Here is a 17,545-nt window from a genome sequence, read left to right as displayed (position 1 = left end):
TTGCAAGCTTCGCTTTACCATGAGCCATCCAGGGCGGGCCACAGTGGCTCAGCAGCCAGAGCTTTTGCCTGCCATGCTGGAGCCTGGGGTCCATTCCTGGTGCCTCCCCATCGCAAAAAAAAAAAAGAGCCATCCACTTTGAATTACAGTTTAGGTTTTGTTTCCCTTAATCCCATTTTCGTGGTATAGTTTTCAGAAAGCTGGAAGGGACAATAGATGAAGCAGAAGAAAGATCAAAGGAAAACATTCTAATCCCATTGTCTGTTTTTGACTAAAGATTTAATAGAGATTATTTATAATTAATTTAGATCAGAGTCTTATTTTAAGCAAAATAGAGATTTTAAGTATATCTGATATTCATAATTTACACCCACATAAAAAATCCTCCTCATCTCTCATATCTAAAATGGCATTTCAACTACACTTCTCTAATGTGTGTGTGAGCTCATGCTCATGCACACACACTAATCCCAATTGGTTTTTGGTTCCCTTTCATGTACATTTTTTAATTGACTTTTATCTTACTTACATGTAAGTACTAAATGAGAAGCTCATCTGACCACACTCAATCCTTACTCAGAAGAATAAAGTCTCTTGAGAAGTGAGAGCTCATACCCAGGAGCCTCGAATCAGTTTATCCTCCGTCTCATCTGTGCTTGCTTAAGTGAAGGTATTATTCCCTCGCAACCCCAACCTCCCCTCCTGGAGACTCTTCATAGCAATAAAAGCTGTTTTCAGGGGGACAAAAGCTGGATTTGAAAGGCTTCATGATTCATAAATGCCTCTGACACATTATTTCACTCATAAAATGACAAAAATGACCCAGTCTTTGAGTGTGCCAACCATCGCCATCTTGGGTCACACACGTGTGCAACTCTCCCTTTAATACAGCCTCATAACTACGCCTTCCTTACCATATCACTCTACAAGAAATTGATCTCAGAAATGTCCATGTTTTCCTTTATAAGACCTATTTATAAAACAAAAAGCAAACTGTCATTTTTAGCAATTTCCCAAATTCTTACTGTAATGTCTCAGATAAGTGCTATCAGTCATTAAGGGGAATTTATTGCAGTGTGCTGGGCACAGTAGGATGAAAGTAATCTATTTTCAGACTATAAGGAGCTTGCAAGATTCATCCCGCTTCAGTGTATTTTTTTCTTCACTCTGTATCCAAATATATGAGGGTAAATTCTTACTGGGATTGATATGGGTTTTGGTATCTGGGGCAGGCAAAGGCATGAAAATATATGCCTTTGGTGTTTTTATGGAAACTAGAAACATGGAACTGGTAGAGTTGTTTGATAGTTTGTAATGAAGTTGCATAATTGTAGTCCAAAACAGTTTATTAGTCAGAATTCAATTAATCTTTTTCTATTTTTATTTTCACCATAGGGAAAGAATTTGTATCTCAATCGTATTTTGTGTGTGTGCCATGCCTACGAAATGTGTCTGAATCACTTGGAAGTGAATGCAGCAATTTTGATCATATCCAGTTGATTGGGTATCAAACTGCAGCTGTGTATTAAATGATAGTATGAATAATGACATAACATATTTGTATGTGGTAAAGAGGAATAAAACAGAAAACTTGACAGTTTTTATTGCAGTATTGACAGTTTACTTTTTTGCAAAGTATTCAGAGCAGTGTAGGTGCTTAGTGAGCACTCCCAAAATCCAAATAAACAAAACCAAAGCAATAAATCATGCCTAGTTCATCATGAACGAGAATGACACTTTGCTATGATTATTGCAGTTTGACTCTCATCTCATCAGTAGGTATAATGAGACTGATGAATCTTGCCATTGAGACGAGATAGAATTTTTATTGCATGAAATACACACTCTAGATGTTCATTAGAACCTATTAAGTCTGTTCCCTGGTGTTTCTGTGGTGACTTTTTCCCTATTATTTTTCTGTTGCTAAGAACACACTTCTGTAATCATGTCCTTTTTGTGGCCACTGGCTGTCAGTGCCAATTATAATGTAAACAGCAGAGGCAAAGAAAAATTAAATTTGAACCAGCGAAAGGCTGTCATCAACATATTACAGAAACAAAGTCATTCCGAGAATCTAATGAAGTACATTAACATTCAGACTCAAAAGTCTAAGAATGGATATAGGCTAAATTTGAAATAAATTTTTGTTTTTTAGTAATCTTGATAATCTAAATTGCTACAAAGTAAGATAAATAGTGTGTGGTCAATGCTAGTAGGTTATCTCTAGTATGGAATAGATTCAGGTAGGAAAAATAAAGAGACTTAAAATTTAAATATTTAAGAAATGAGAATTAGTTCTCTTAAGTTTCAGCAAACAGAGTTCAGTACCTTTATCTATGTTTTAAAGAAAAAGAAACCAGTATTATTTTTGTAAGCGAAGAGGATGCTTCTAACCTACAAGTAGGAATGCTCTTTAAATCGTCTGTCTGATAGGGGTGACGAATTTGCATGTATTACCCCCAAACTCAACTCCTCTCCCCCACTTTCAAGATGACTGGCAATGGAAGAACTCTCTGTGTGCATAAGAGAAAGTAAAAGTAATTCAAATACACAGGGTACATACAGAAGGGATTCAGAGAGGTAGGCAGGAATTCATAAAGGAGACAGTCTAAACTGGAACTCCAAGACTGATAGGTGTTCTCTAGCAGGTATATTAGGGAAGGACATAAGAGAGGAAAAGCATTTGTAATGCATAGAATCACGAAATTTGTACTGCATAGAATCATGAAAGAGTGTGGTCTGTTCAGAGCAGCATGGCTGTAGCTGCGATTGTGGGCATGTGGGATAGAGAGGTAATGGTCAGAGACTAGAGCAGGGCACACATCCAACATTTGTACTTGCACATTTAGCTATAAGAAGCTAGAGAGATCTTCAAATATAATGATTTTCAAATATAATACTTTATAAAGCTTATCTAACAAAAGTGTTTTTTTTTTTTTTTTTACAGCTCTCCACTATCCCCCCTGCCTCTCCCATCACCACTCCAGGAGTGTTTCTTCTCAATAGTTTCTTTTCATCTTTGTTGTAAATTTCTAAGTAACATGCTCATATTGATTTTTTTTTAATTTAGTTTTTTTCATGCAAGAACTCATTTATATTTGCAGTGTTAATCAGTGGTACAGTATAAAACAATATTATGTCCTCATGGCTCATCCATCTTGTCATGTGCTTCAGGATGTCATTTTGTCTTACTGCTGTATAATATTCCAACATATGTATATACCGCATTTTAAGCCACTAGTCTGTTGATGGGCACTTGGATTGTGTTCTAGTTTGCTAGCTGCCGGAATGCAATACACCAAAGACGGATTGGCTTTTAATAAAAGGGGATTTATTTTGTTAGTTCTTCAGAGGAAAGGCAGCTAACTTTCCACTGAGGTTCTTTCTTACGTGGGAAGGCACAGGATGGTCTCTGCTGGCCTTCTCTCCAGGCCCCTGGGTTCCAACAACTTTCCCCTGGATGACTTCTTTCTGCATCTCCGAAGGCCTGGGCTGAGCTGCGAATGCTGAGATGAGGTATGCTGAGCTGCTTAGGCTGTGCTACGTTGAGCTCTCTCATTTAAGCACCAGCCAATTAAGTCAAACATCCTTCATTGCAGCAGGCATGCCTCCTAGCCGACTGCAGATGTAAATCAGCAACAGATGGGTTCATGTACCATTGGCAGCAACAAAACTAGGTATGCTCACCTGGCCAAGTTGACAACTGAATCTAACTACCACAGATTGTTTCCATCTTTTGACAATTGTGATAATACTTCTATGAACCCTCAGCATTCAAATGTCTGTTTGTGTCACTGCTTTTGGCTCTTCTGGGTATATACCAAGTAGCGCTGTTGCCAGGTCATAGGGTAACTTAAAATTTAGTTTCTTAAGGAACTGCCAAACTGTCTTCCATAGTGGCTTAAACATTCCCACCAGCAGTACATAAGTGTCCCAATTTCTCCACATCCTTTCCAACATTTGTAGTTTCCTATTTGTTTAATAGCAGCCATTCTTATATGTGTGGGGTGGTATCTCATTGTAGTTTTGATCTGCATTTCTCTTATGGCTAATGAAAATGAGCATTTCTTCATGTGCTTTTGAGCCATCTGTATTTGCTCTTCAGAAAAATGTCTGTTCATATGATTAGTCCATTTTATAATTGGGCTGTTTTTTTTTTTGATTTCTTTATTTATACAAGATATCAAACCTTTGGTGTGTGATTTACAAATATTTTCTCTCATAGAGTTGGCTGCCTATTCACGTTTTTGATAAAGTCTTTTGAGTACAGAAACGTTTGAGTTTGAGGAGCTCCCATTTTTCTATTTTTTCTTTTGCTACTTATGCTTTGGATGTACATTGTGGGAAACTATTTCCTATTAGTAGGTCTTGAAGATGTTTCCCTACATTTTCTTCCAGTAGCTTTATGGTACTAGTTCTTATATTTAGGTGTATGACCAAAATTGAGTTAATTTTTGTATAGGGTGTATGATAGGGGTCCTCTTTCATTCTCTTGGCTATTGATTTTGTTTTTTGTGTGAAATCTTTATCAGTCTTTTATAACAGGGTAATGCTGAACTCAAGGAATTAATTAGGAAGTGCTCTCTCCTCTCAAATTCTTCAGAAGAATTTGAAATATATTGGTTTTCATTCTTGTTTAAATACTTGGTAAAATTCACCATTGAATGTGTCTGGTCCTGGACTTTTCTTTGGTGGAAAACTTGATTATTGATTCAATCTCTGTATTTGTTATAGCTCTTTTGAGGTTTTCTGTTTCTTCTTGAGTCAATTTAGGTAATCCTTGTGTTTCTAGAAATTTTTATCTAATTCATTGGTACATTTTTTTAATAATCCTTTTTATTTCTGTAATACCAGTAATTATGGCCACTGTTATAATTTATGATTTTAGTTTTGCATCTCTTCTCTTTTATTTTTAAAAAAACACTTTTAGTTTTGTTAATTCCTTTAATTGTTTCTCTATTCTCTTTCTCCTTACTCTGTTTTAATTTTAATTGTTTCATTCGTTCTGCTAACTTTCAGTTTATTTTGCTCTTTTTTCTTTGTTCCTAAAGATTTGAAAGTATTTGTTCTAGTTTGCTAGCTGCCGGAATGCAACACACCAGAGAAGGATTGGCTTTTAATAAAAGGGGATTTATTTTGTTGGTTCTTCAGAGGAAAGGCAGCTAACTTTCCACTGAAGCTCTTTTCTTACGTGGAAGGCACAGGATGGTTTCTGCTGGTCTTCTCTCCAGGCCCCTGGGTTCCAACAACTTTCCCTGGGGTGACTTCTCCAAAGGCCTGGGCTGAGCTGCAAGTGCTGAGATGAGGAATGCCGAGCTGCTAGCAGTGCTACATTGCAATCTCCCATTTAAGCACCAGCCAATTAGGTCAGACATCACTCATTGCAGCAGACACGCCTCCTAGTTGACTGCAGGTGTAATTAGTAACAGATGAGGTTCACGTACCGTTGGCTTATGTCCGGAGCAACAAGACTAGGTATGCTCACCTGGCCAAGTTGACAACTGAATCTAACTAACACAGTATTGATTTGTGATTACTCTTCTTTTCTAATTTTCACATTCATAGCTATCCATTTTCCTCTGAGCACTGCCTTTGCTGCATCCCATAAATTTGGATATGTTGAGTTTTCTTTTTCATTCATTTTTAAGTGTTTTCTAATACACTCTGTGATTTTTTTTAAACTCATTTGGTTGTTTAAGAGAGTGCTGTTTAATTTCCACAACTTTTAAATTTTTCTAATTTTCCTTTTGTTGATGATTTCTGACTTCATTCCTTTATGGTTGTAGATGCTACTCTGTGTGTACAATTCTTAAAATTCATTGAGACTTGTCTTGTGCCCAAATATATGGTCTATCCTGGAGAATGATCTGTGTACATTTGAGAAAAACACATACTCTGCTGCTGTTGTATAAGTTGTTTTAAATATGTCTGCTACATCTACTTGGTTTATGGTGTTGTTCAAGCCCTCTATTTCCTTGTTGTTTTTCTGTCTAGATATTCTATTCAGTATCGACAGTTGTCTATTGAAATGTCTGATATTAGTGCGGGCCATTTCTCACTTCAATTCTGTCAATATTTGCTTCATATATTTTTGGACCCTTTTGTTGGGTGCATTTATGTTTAGAATTGTTATATCTTTTTTTGAATTGACCCTTTATAAAAACATAATGTCTTTTATTTGACACAATTCTGCTAATTTATGTTTTATGACTGCCATTTATATTGAAGATAGTTACTGATAAGGCTAGACTTACTTTTCCCCTCATGGTATCTTTTTTTGTGTAACGTGATTTTTTTGTCCTTACTTTTCTCTCTTACTACCTTCCTTCTCCTATTTAGATTGTCTTCTTTTTTTTTCTTCATGGGCAGGCACCAGGAATCAAACCCAGGTTTCCAACGCAAGTCTCCGACATGGCAGGTGAGAACTCTGCCTGCTGAGCCACATGGCCCTAGATGGTCTTTTATAATGAGTCATTTTGAATAACTTCTCATTTCCTTCTGTGCAGGATTTTTAGATAATTTCTTTGTGGTTAGCATGGGTATTACATTTAATATTCTAAAAATCTTATAATTTACATTTCTTTGATTCCAACTTAATTCCAATAGCCTCAACACACTCTGCTCCTATAACTTCATCTCCACAACTCATGTTGCTCTTGTTATGAATTACATCTTATACACTGGCATACATTGTATGCCTAATAACAGATTTATGGTTCTTCTTATGCTCTTAAATTTTAAGCCATACAAGATGTAAAAGGCAGTGTTATAAACAAAAACTGCAATAATGCTGACATTTAAACTTACGAACATACTTACTCATGTAGGTATATAACCTATACCAGAGGCCTTTATTTTTAATACAGCTTTGAGTTACTGTCTATTGTCCTTTGCTTTCAACATGAAGAGCACCCTTTATCATTTCTTGTAAGATAGTCTATACATGTTGAATCCTCTCAGCTTTTAATAATTTAGAAATCTCTTAATTTCTCCCTCATCTTTGAAGTACAGTTTTACCAAATATATTTTGAAGGCATATATATAATATTAATATATTATGAAGACAATTTTTCTTCAACATTTTAATATTTCACACCACTAACTAGACCTCCATGGTTTCTAACAAAAAAGCAGATTTTAATCTTATTAAGTACCCCTTTGTACATGACATACTGCCTCTCTATTCCCATTTTCAAGATCGTCTTTAAGTTTTTTTTTTTACATGGGCAGGCACCAGGAATCGAACTCAGGTCCTCTGGCATGGCAGGAAAGCATTCTTGCCTGCTGAGCCACCGTGGCCCACCCGTTGTCTTTGAGTTTTGACAATTTAACTATAAAAAATGTCTTAGTGTAGATATTGTTTGTGCTATCTCACTTGGAGATCATTGAGCACCGCGCATTTGTATATTTGTGTCTTTCATCAGATTTGGGAAGTTTGGAGCCATTATGTCCTTGAATATTTTTATGCCCCTTTCCTACTCTCCTCTCCCTCTGGGATTTCTGTGATACCAGAGTTGGTATGCTTGATGGTATACTACAGGTTCCTCAGTCTTTGTTCATATATTTCATTCTTTATTGCTTCTGCTCCTCAGACAGGAAAATTTCAGTTGTCTTATCTTCAAGTTCACTGAGCCTTTATTATGCCTGCTCCAATCTGCTATTGAAACTCTACTGAGATTTTCATTACAGTTATTATACTTTTGTAGCTCCAGGATTTCTATTTGAGTTCTTTTAACTTCTATCTCATTATTGAAATATTCATGTTGTTCATATATATGTTTTTCTGATTTTCATTACTTCTTTTTCCGTGTTCATTGTTCCTATTTAAGAGAGTTGATATCAGATCTTGAATTAGTAATTCCAGTAACTGGGTTATCTCTGAGATAGTTCCTGCTGTAGACTGTTTATTATGTTGCTAGGACATATCAGTGTTTCCTGGTATGCCTTGTACTTTTTTGCTGAGAACAGGAAATTCTGAGTATTATATAGTGGATGCTCTGGAAATCTATTACTCCTCCTCAGTTGACCAAACCAAGTAAAGGAAAAAAGCGAAGAAGAGAAAGAAATGAATGAGAAAAAAGGAAAGAAAGAGAAAACAAACAAACAAACTCCCACTCACAAAAAAGGCGCACTGCCTCTGCAAATCTCTTGTGGATGCCAGTGGGAAGCTGGAAGCTGCTGCAACCAAGACAGCAGAAACCAAGTGTACTATTCCCACTGGCCACTCAGGGATATATAAAATCATGAAGTGCTAAAAAAAAGAAAGAAAGAGAGAGACATAGGGAGAGAGAGAGAAAGAGAGAGACAGAGAAAGAGAGACAGTGTGAGAGAGAGAATGAAAGAGTTAGTTGTTAATTTTCAATGAAGGCTCATTTATTTATTTGTTTCGTTTGTAACTTATGCTTTGAGTGTCAAGTCTAAAAAATCATTCCCTAATATATGGTTCTAAAGATGCTTCCCTAAGTTTTCTTCTAGGAATTTGATAGTTCTTGCTCTTGTACTTAGGTCTGATCCATTTTGAGGTGACTTTTTGCATAAGTTGAGAGCTGTGTGTATGTGTGTGTGTGTGGGGGGGGGGTCCTCCTTTTTTGTTTTTTACAAATGAGATCTGATTTCCTAGCACTATTTGTTGAAGAAACTATTTTTTCACAATCCAGTGGTTTTTGCCCCTTTGAAAAAAATCAGCTGAACATAAATGTGAAGATTGATTTCTGAGCTTTCAGTTCTATTTCATTGGTCTATATTCCTGTCCTCATGCTAATACCATGCTGTTTGAGTTCTGTGGCTTTGTAGTAAGTTTTAAGATTGCACAATGTGAGTGCTTCAATTTCATTTTGCTTTTTCAAGTTGTCTTTAGCTATTTAGATGCATCTACCTTTTCATATAAATTTGATGATTGACTTTCCCATTTCTGCAGAAAAGTTTGTTGGAATTTTGATTGGGATTATCTTGAAGCTTTGAATTTCTTGGGGTAGGATTGACATCTTGTCTTCCCATCCAGGAACACAGAATGTCCTTCCATTTATGTAGGTTTTCTTGAATTTCTTTTAGCACTGTTTTGCAGTTTTCTGAGTATAAGTCCTTTACATTCTGGATTTTCTCAAATGTCTTTTCTGCATCAATTGAAATGATCATATGGTTTTCCTCCCTTCACTGTGTTAACATGGTGTATTGCGTTAATTGATCTTTTTATGTTGAATAAACCTTGTATAAGTGGGATAAATCCCACTTGATCTTGGTGTATAATTTTCTTAATATGCTGTTGAGGATTTCTCCATCTACGTTTATGGGATACTGGTTTCTAGTTTTCTTGTGGCTTTTTATCTGGCTTTATTATTAGGTTGATATTGGCCTCATAGAATGAGTTTTGAGGGTATCATGGTCAGGTTCATGTGTGAACTTGGCCAGGTGGTGGTACCTGTTTGTCTGGTTGGGCAAGTGCTGGCCTGTCTGTTGCAATGAGGACATTTCATAGAATTAAATCATGTTCACGCCAGCTGTATCCACAACTGATTTCATTTGTAGTCAGCCAAGGGGAGTGTCTTCTGCAATGAGTGATGCTTAATCTAATCACTGGAAGCCTCTTAAGGAGGATTCAGAAGAGACAGGCCCTTTTCCTGCTTTGGCCAGTGAGCCTCTCCTGTGGAGTTCGTCCAGACCCTGCATCGGAATCATCAGCTTCACAGCCTGCCCTGCAAATTCTGGACTCTGAATTCCCACGGTTACATGGGATACTTTTATAAATTTTATATTTGCAAGTGTTCCCTGTTGATACTGTTTCTCTAGAGAATCCTAACTAATACAGAGGAGTTCCCTCCTCTTTAATTTTTTGGGAGTATTTCACTAGGATTGATGTTAATTTTTGGATTATTTGGTAAAATTCACCAGAGAAGCCATTGTTGTGAGGCTTTTTTCCTTTGGAGGGTTTGATTACTGATTCAACCTCTTTACTTGTTTTTGGTTTCTTGAGATCTTCTATTCCTTCTTGAGTCAGTGTACATAGTTCATGTATTTCTAGGAATCTGTCCATATCTTTTGCATTAAATGAGGATGATGTGAGCCTCATAGAATGAATTAGGGTGTGTTCCTTCCTCTTTAATTTTTGGAAGAGGATGAAGAGAATTGGAGTTAGGTATTCCTGGAATGTTTGTAGAATTCCTCTGTGAAGCCATCCATTCCTGGTCTTTTCTTTCTCAGAAGGTTTTTGATTACTAATTCAATCTCTTAACTAGTAACTGGTTTGTTAAGCTCTTCTATTCCTTCTTTTTTTTATTTATTAATTAAAAAAATTTACAACAAACAAACAAAAATATTAACATATCATTCCATTCTACGTATATAATCAGTTATTCTTAATATCATCACATAGTTGCATATTCATCATTTCTTAGAACATTTGCATCGATTTAGAAAAAGAAATAAAAAGACAACAGAAAAAGAAATAAAATGATAACAGAAAAAAAAGATTATACATACCATACCCCTTACCCCTCGTTTTCATTTATCACTAGCAATTCAAAATAAATTTATTTTAGCATTTGTTCCCACTATTATTTATTTCCTTCTATTTCTTCTTGAGTCAATGTAGGCATTTTGCATGGTTCTAACAATATCCATTTCATCTAGGTTGTATCTTTTATTGGTGTACAGTCATTCGTATATCCTCTTACAGTCCCTTTTATTTCAGCAGGGTTAGTAGTAATGTCCCCCTTTTTGTTTCTGAGTTTCATTATTTGTATCATCTCTCTTTATATTTTATCAGTCAAGCTTAAGCTTTGTCAATTTTATTGATCTCTACAAAGAGTCAACTTTTGGTTTTGCTGATTTTCTCTATTGTTGCTTTCTATTTATTTTATTTCCATTCAAATCTTTGTTATTTTTTTCCTTCTGTTTGCATTGAATTTAATTTGCTTTTCTTTTTCTAGTTTTTCCAGTTTTGAATTATTAAATGATTTGGAATATTTCATTTGTTTAAATGTCAGAATTTAGAGCTATAAAATTTCCTCTCAACACTGTCTTTGCTGTATCCTATCAGTTTTGTGTTTTCATTTTCATTCACCTCAAGAAATTTCCTAATATTGCTTCTGATTTTCCCTTTATTTCCAAATATTTTTCATCTATTTTCCTTGTGGTTACTATGGTGTAAAATTTTAGCATCCCAAATACTTGAAATCATATTTGGTTTGATACCAACTTAATTCCAATAGCAATTTTTTAATGTAAAAATATTAAAAAATTGTATATTTTCTTATATCTCTTTGCCCCTACCTTTTTTTGAATGTGTTACAACTTATATCTTTATACATTTTACATATGAAACTATAGATTTATTATTGCATTTTATGCATTTGCATTTTAGCACCTGTAGGAAGTAAGTAATGGAGTTACATGCCAAAAGAATGGTTATTCTTTAAGCTATGTTTTGCTGTGTATATACAGCGTTATGAATGCTTTAGTTTTTAGGCTGCATAAAGCAAATACCATGAAATGGATTAACTTAATCATAGGGAATTTATTAGCTTACATTTTTGAGGCCAGGGAAATGTCCACAAAAATGCATAATTAAGGTAATGCTTTCTTCCCAAAGGCAGGCTGCCAGCGATCCCTGACTCCTCTGCCACGTGGTAAGACAGATGGTGGTGTCTGCTGGCGTCCTGGTCTGAATCTGTGGTGGACCCCGAAAAGCCACGCCCTTTAATCCTCATTTAGTATTGCTGGGCGGGAGCATTCTGATCGTTTCCATGAAGCTGTGACTCACCCAATTGTGGGTGGTAACTTGTGATTAGACAATTTCCATGGACGTGTGTCTCCACCCACTGAAGGTGGAATTGCTTACTGGAATCCTTTAAAAGAGGAAACATTTTGGAGAGAGTCCTTTTTGGTAGAGCCACGAGAAAGCCAGCAGATGCCACCATGTTCGTCATGTGCCCTTCCAGCTGAGAGAGAAACGTTGACTGTCGTCGGCCTTCTTGAACCAAGGTATCTTTCCCCAGATGCCTTAAATTGGACATTTTCTCGGCCTTAGAACTGTAAACTAGCAACTTAGTAAATTCCCGTTTTTAAAAGCCGTTTTGTTTTTGGCATTTCCATTTCAGTAGGCAGCAAACTAGAACAGCTGGTATTTCCCTTCTTTCCAGGATTTCACTGATTTCAGCTCCTTACTTCTATGGCTTCCTCTCTCCTCATCTGAATTTTATTCTCTTATAAAAGACTCCAGTAATAATATTAAGACCATCCTGAATGTGTTGGGTCATACCTTCACTGAAGTGTTCTGCCTCTTCAAAAGTTTCTACTTTCAATGAGTCCACACCCACATGAATGGATTAAATTTAAAACATGTTTTTCTGGACTACATATGCTTCAAACCTCTGCAACCACTCTAACTGATAATCCCACTTGTAGTTATATACCCAATAGAATTGAAAGTATGGACTTGAAGAGATATTTTTACACTGATGTTCATAGTGGCGTTATTCAGAATTGCCAGAAATCGGAAAAAACCCAAGTGTCCATCAACCAACAAATGGATTTTAAAATGTAATATATACATAGAATGGAATGATATTCAACCGTGAAAAAGAATGGCATTGTGCTATATGCAAAAACATGGAAGAACTTTGAAGATATACTGTTGAGTTAATAAGCCAAATACAAAAGGAAGACTATCATATTATCTTACTGATTTGAAATAATTAGAATGAGCAAATTCAGAGTTGCAATCGAGAATATAGGTTACCAGGAGTGGGGCTAGAAAATGGGAAATTAAGGCTTAAAATATACATCGTTCCTATTTGAATTGATGGAAGCGTTTTGGTTTGGTAATGGATGGTGGTTATGGGAGCACAATGTTGTGAATATAATTAACAGCAATGAAATATACAACTGAGTGTGATTGAAGGGAAATACTAGAATGTATACATAATAACAGAATAAAACAATTTTAATTCATGGAACTACACTGCTCAAATCGTAAACCTTAAGTTAAACTGTGCATCTTAGTTAGTTCCAGTATAAAAACGCATTATCCTCAATTTTAATAAATATTCCACACCAATGCTAGGTGTTTATAATAGGGTGGTGTATGGGAACCCTGGATTTTATGCATGATTGTGCTATAAACACACAACTTCTCTAATTAAGGAAAAAAGAATGGAAGTAAGGAAAGAAGGAAGGAAAGCAGGGAAGGAAAGAAGGAAGGAAAGCAGGGAAGGAAAGAAGGAAGGCAGGAAGGAAGGAACAGAGGAAATCAAATAACAAAAAGGGCCCTGGCCCATTACATGCCAGTAGATGCTGGTGTGAGGCTAAAAGCTGCTGGAGCTGAAAGGGCTCAAACCAAGGCTGACGTTTTCACTTATCCCTCACCGATCCCTCATGATGATCTCAATTATTGGCCCCAAGTTTTGGAGGACATTTCCTTTTGCACCCTGATCCCAGCTGGCTGCTCCTGGTATCCGAGCTACTTTTGCCCAGCTGTTGCTGCCTCCACAGTCAAAACAGAGAGGCTGAGGCATGGGGTGGTGGCGGTTGGTATCTCATAAATTCCTTATTTATGAAATCTGAAATCTTGGCTGTCTCTTCCTTTGAGCAGCAATCCTGTGGTGGTTCTATGTGTCTAAACTGGTTGTAGGTTACTAGCGAAGAGGTAATTCCAATTTATTTTTCCAGCTCATTCATTTTTCTCTTGGAAGGCGCAATTTTTAAACATTCCTTTTCTGTCATTTTGCACCTGTTCTCTCCCACAAACCTTTTTTTGGAACTATGTTTAATATTCAAATAGTATATATTTCATAAAATAAGTCCTCTGGTAAAAAAAAAACATAGGTATATAGTAAAATGTCATTGAATAAAAACACAAATTTTATAACCTAGTAATTGTAATTTCTAAAACTTAAAAAATGGACCTTATTTACTGCATTAGAATATGTAAATGTCCATGGGGCCTAGGTAAGAAAGAGAAACAAATAAATCTGGTTGGGTGCAATGAAAGTTTTTTAGGAACAATGGAAAATTTCAGACTGAATGCTTCATCTAAATGTGGACAACTTCGATTGTGCTCCAGCTGGCTTTGCCATTTGGGAACGGGGTCAATTTTACTGCATATTCTGATTTTTCCAGAGCTAGGAGAGATCGCCCATTTTTTTTTTTTATTGTGGGCAACTAGCAAATATTTGAAAACCACTCTGTTTGTCAAACAAAACCCAAGGGTAGAATCCAGGAGTTGCAACTTTTGCTTGCTCTGTCAAAGTTGGTTTATTGACTCTTCCTGGGCTAACACTTCATTCTGTTTCTTTAGCTTTTCTCATGATGTTTGCTTAAATTTAAGTGCTTCTTTTTCCTCTGTACTTACGCAAATACATCATTCTTCAAGGTCTAGGTAAAATTTTCTCTTTCCTATCACTCCTGCTTTAACATCATCCATCTCTGGGATAATATACATTCATTACCTGAAAACCTCTCTTGTAACTTCATCATATACCATCTCTCATTTTATTGTTAGTTCTGCGAAGATTTTTAATTAAAGATTAAATGTTTATGGAATAGACCATATGCGGTTTATAGTCCAACTCCTCAATATGTAAAGAATTGGAGAAGGTAAGTAAATCCTCTATCACATTGTTAATTTAATTGCAGTTCCCAGAAGGTTTTTAAATTGATTTTAGTAATGTAGATGTTAGATGCATATATGCAGATTGATTAAAAAATCTGAATGTCTTTTAAATGAATTTTCAGAATTTTGTCACAATTTTGTAACATTTAAACACAAAATTCTATATTCAGCAATGAAATTCACATTTACGGAGTGTGGTCTACAAACTTGTAATCTTCCTCTAAAAATTAGATACACTCTTTCTTTAATCAAAAAAACCAACACTCCCCTCCACCCCCCGAAACAATGTGTGTTTGCACTACAAATTAAACTGAGGAAAATGAGTGTGCAAATTGTTTTTTCCATAAAATGCAGCTGTGCTTCTATTTAATTTAGAGGCTGTTTGAACTGGAGTAGTCATTCTTTTTTCAGAATTTTGAGGTGCTTTCCTACTTAAAGATGTTGATATTTATTTTTTTCAAGATAAATATTCGATGGTGGTGTATGTTAGTTTTTAAAATTATACGCAATATAATATCCAGAAAACTAATAAATAATATAATAATATCATCCAAACCCAGATTTAACATTTGTTAACATTTTGCTCCCATCTGGACAATTTAAGAGGACATTGTTATTCTAACCTAACCTGTGAAACATCTAATGTTACTAACATAGAAACATTGGTCAATGTTTTGGCAAAAGTATGAGCCAAAAGGGCTGATTAGACCAAGGCAAATTATAGCCTTTTAGGTTTTTCCATCCTCTAAATCTGAATCTGAATTTTGGTTAGATACCCACTTCTCAGTTCTTGATATTTTATCATCATTGTGTTTATTTTCAAATCCATCTTTTATTTAATGTATTTAGTTCATTTTACTTACATACTGAATAATTGCTGTTGTTTTCAGCCACTAAAAGTTTCAGTGTAGTTTATAGCAAGCAAAAGATAATTCAGACAACAACGATTCCGTCGTGTTTAATGTGCATCTTTTCTTTTTTTTAGTGTGTTCTTGCCAAATGTGTGTTTTTTTCATGTAAATGTGTTTTGATTTATTTAAATGTTATTGGGAAATATATCTCATTTTGTTTTCAAACCAAGCACAATGTTTTTGAGTTCCATCCATGTTGTGATATATACATCTAATAATCTGTTGCTTCCATTTATTGTGTAAACTCCTATATTCACCCATACACTTTACCCAACTCTTCTCCCATGATGGAACCTCAGACTGACTCCAACTCTCAGCAGTAAACAAATGATTCTCAGTGGCTATTCTGGTATGTTCTTCTTTACCTTCTTGTGTGAGAATTTTTGTTAGTAACAGAATAGCTTTGTCATAGGGGACGTTTATTCTTTTTTTACCTAAGTAATGGCAGATTTTTCTTCAGCATGGCTGTACCCATCTACCTTCCCAATAGCTATGTCTGGGTTTCTTATATAACCACATCCTTGCCAATTTTAATTATCCAACTGTTTCCATTTTCTAAAGCTGCCCAGATGCAGCATACCAGAAATGGGCTGGCTTTTAACAATGAGGATTTATTAGCTTACAGGTGTACAATTCCAAGGCCATGAAAATGCCCAAATTAAGGTATCAACAAGACAATACCTTCTCCTCACAAAGGCTGCTGGCAATCCAGACTCCCAGGTCACATGGCCAGACACATGGCGGCCTCTCCTGGTTTCCTCTCCTGGGTTTCATTGCTTCCAGCTTCTGGCTTCAGGGGATTCCTCTCTCAGCTTCTCTGGGGCTTCTCTGAGCTCTTGGTGCTTTCTGAGTGTCCTTATTCTCTTATAAAGGACTCCAGTAAGGGGATTAAGACACATCTTCAATGGGGCGGGTCACATCTCAGTTGAAATAACGTAATTGAAAGGTCCCACCTACAATAGGTCGACACTCACAGGAATGGGTTAAAATAACATGGCTTTTCCTGGGGTACATAACAGCTTCAAACTACTACACCAACTTTCTAATTTATTTTTCATAAAATAGTTCAAAGTGAAATCTACTTTAAGAATGCTTTTTGTCAATGCTGTCTTTTGGGTTTCTTTGGAAATTACTTGTTTATAATTGTCGCCAGTTTTCTATTAGGATTGCTGTCCTTTTCTTGTTATTTTAGGGATTAATCCCTTTTTTGCTTTAGGCATAACAAATATCTTGATCCAGTCTTTCATTGTTGTAATATTACTTTTTTCCATGAAAGGATAGTGCTGATTGAACAGCTATCCTTTTTCTGTTCTAATTAAATTGTTTAATTTCTTGCCTTACACACTTTTGAAGTTTTATTTTAGAAGTCCTTTGTTGTCCCTAAATCATAAAGATATTTGTCTGCACTTGTTCTTGAATTATTCAAATGTTGATTTAGCTGTTGCTAGAATGGTATTCCTAGTAAAATTAAAAATAAGTAAATGTTCTTAGGTCTGATGTAACTAAATGTCTTTTACCAGTAAGTCAGACAATTTCCTCTGACTTTGTATCTTAAATAATGTTGCGTAAGAAATCCGACGTGAGTTACTTTATCTGATACATTAGTAAAACAAAATTCCTTGGAGGAGTCTCATTTGTTGTTCTTAAATGAACTCTAAGAGCACTGATTACTTTATTGGGCAATATGTATGCATAGAGACTTTGGAAATCATTCTATTTTATTTACTTTACTTTTGTTTATCCTACTTATCCTTATAAATAGATGGTGGCACCTACAGACTCTAGAAAGATTCTAGACCCAAATAAAAATGCATTTAGTAACATATTTAACATATTTTTATGGAGAATAAAAAGCCTTTTATTGGATTTATTTTATTTTCAGAAAACTTATGCTTAGATTGTCATCCATATTGCCTTCATGTAGAGAAGATGGGTTAAACACCATGAAACAATACCAAATAATTCGAGCTACAATCATAACCTTGGATAACAATAACAACAAAAATCTTTCATTGAACTTTCAGTT

At 35.5% G+C, this 17,545-nt stretch overlaps 1 long non-coding RNA gene across 1 annotated transcript in view; it reads left to right on the top strand.

Annotated features, from left to right (window-relative positions):
• The first annotated feature begins 14,307 nt into the window (after positions 1 to 14,307).
• LOC143666156 (uncharacterized) overlaps positions 14,308 to 17,545 on the top strand; it is a 79,671-nt gene continuing 76,433 nt past the window's right edge. Inside the window, exon 1 of the long non-coding RNA XR_013167422.1 lies at positions 14,308 to 14,592. This is a non-coding gene — a long non-coding RNA (uncharacterized LOC143666156). The remainder of the gene's footprint in view (positions 14,593 to 17,545) is intronic.

This window comes from Tamandua tetradactyla, chromosome 22, assembly GCF_023851605.1.
Source record: "Tamandua tetradactyla isolate mTamTet1 chromosome 22, mTamTet1.pri, whole genome shotgun sequence".
Taxonomy (NCBI): Eukaryota; Metazoa; Chordata; class Mammalia; order Pilosa; family Myrmecophagidae; genus Tamandua; species Tamandua tetradactyla.
Note: the sequence above shows the minus strand (reverse complement) of the source record. Positions and strands in the feature narration are given on the sequence as shown.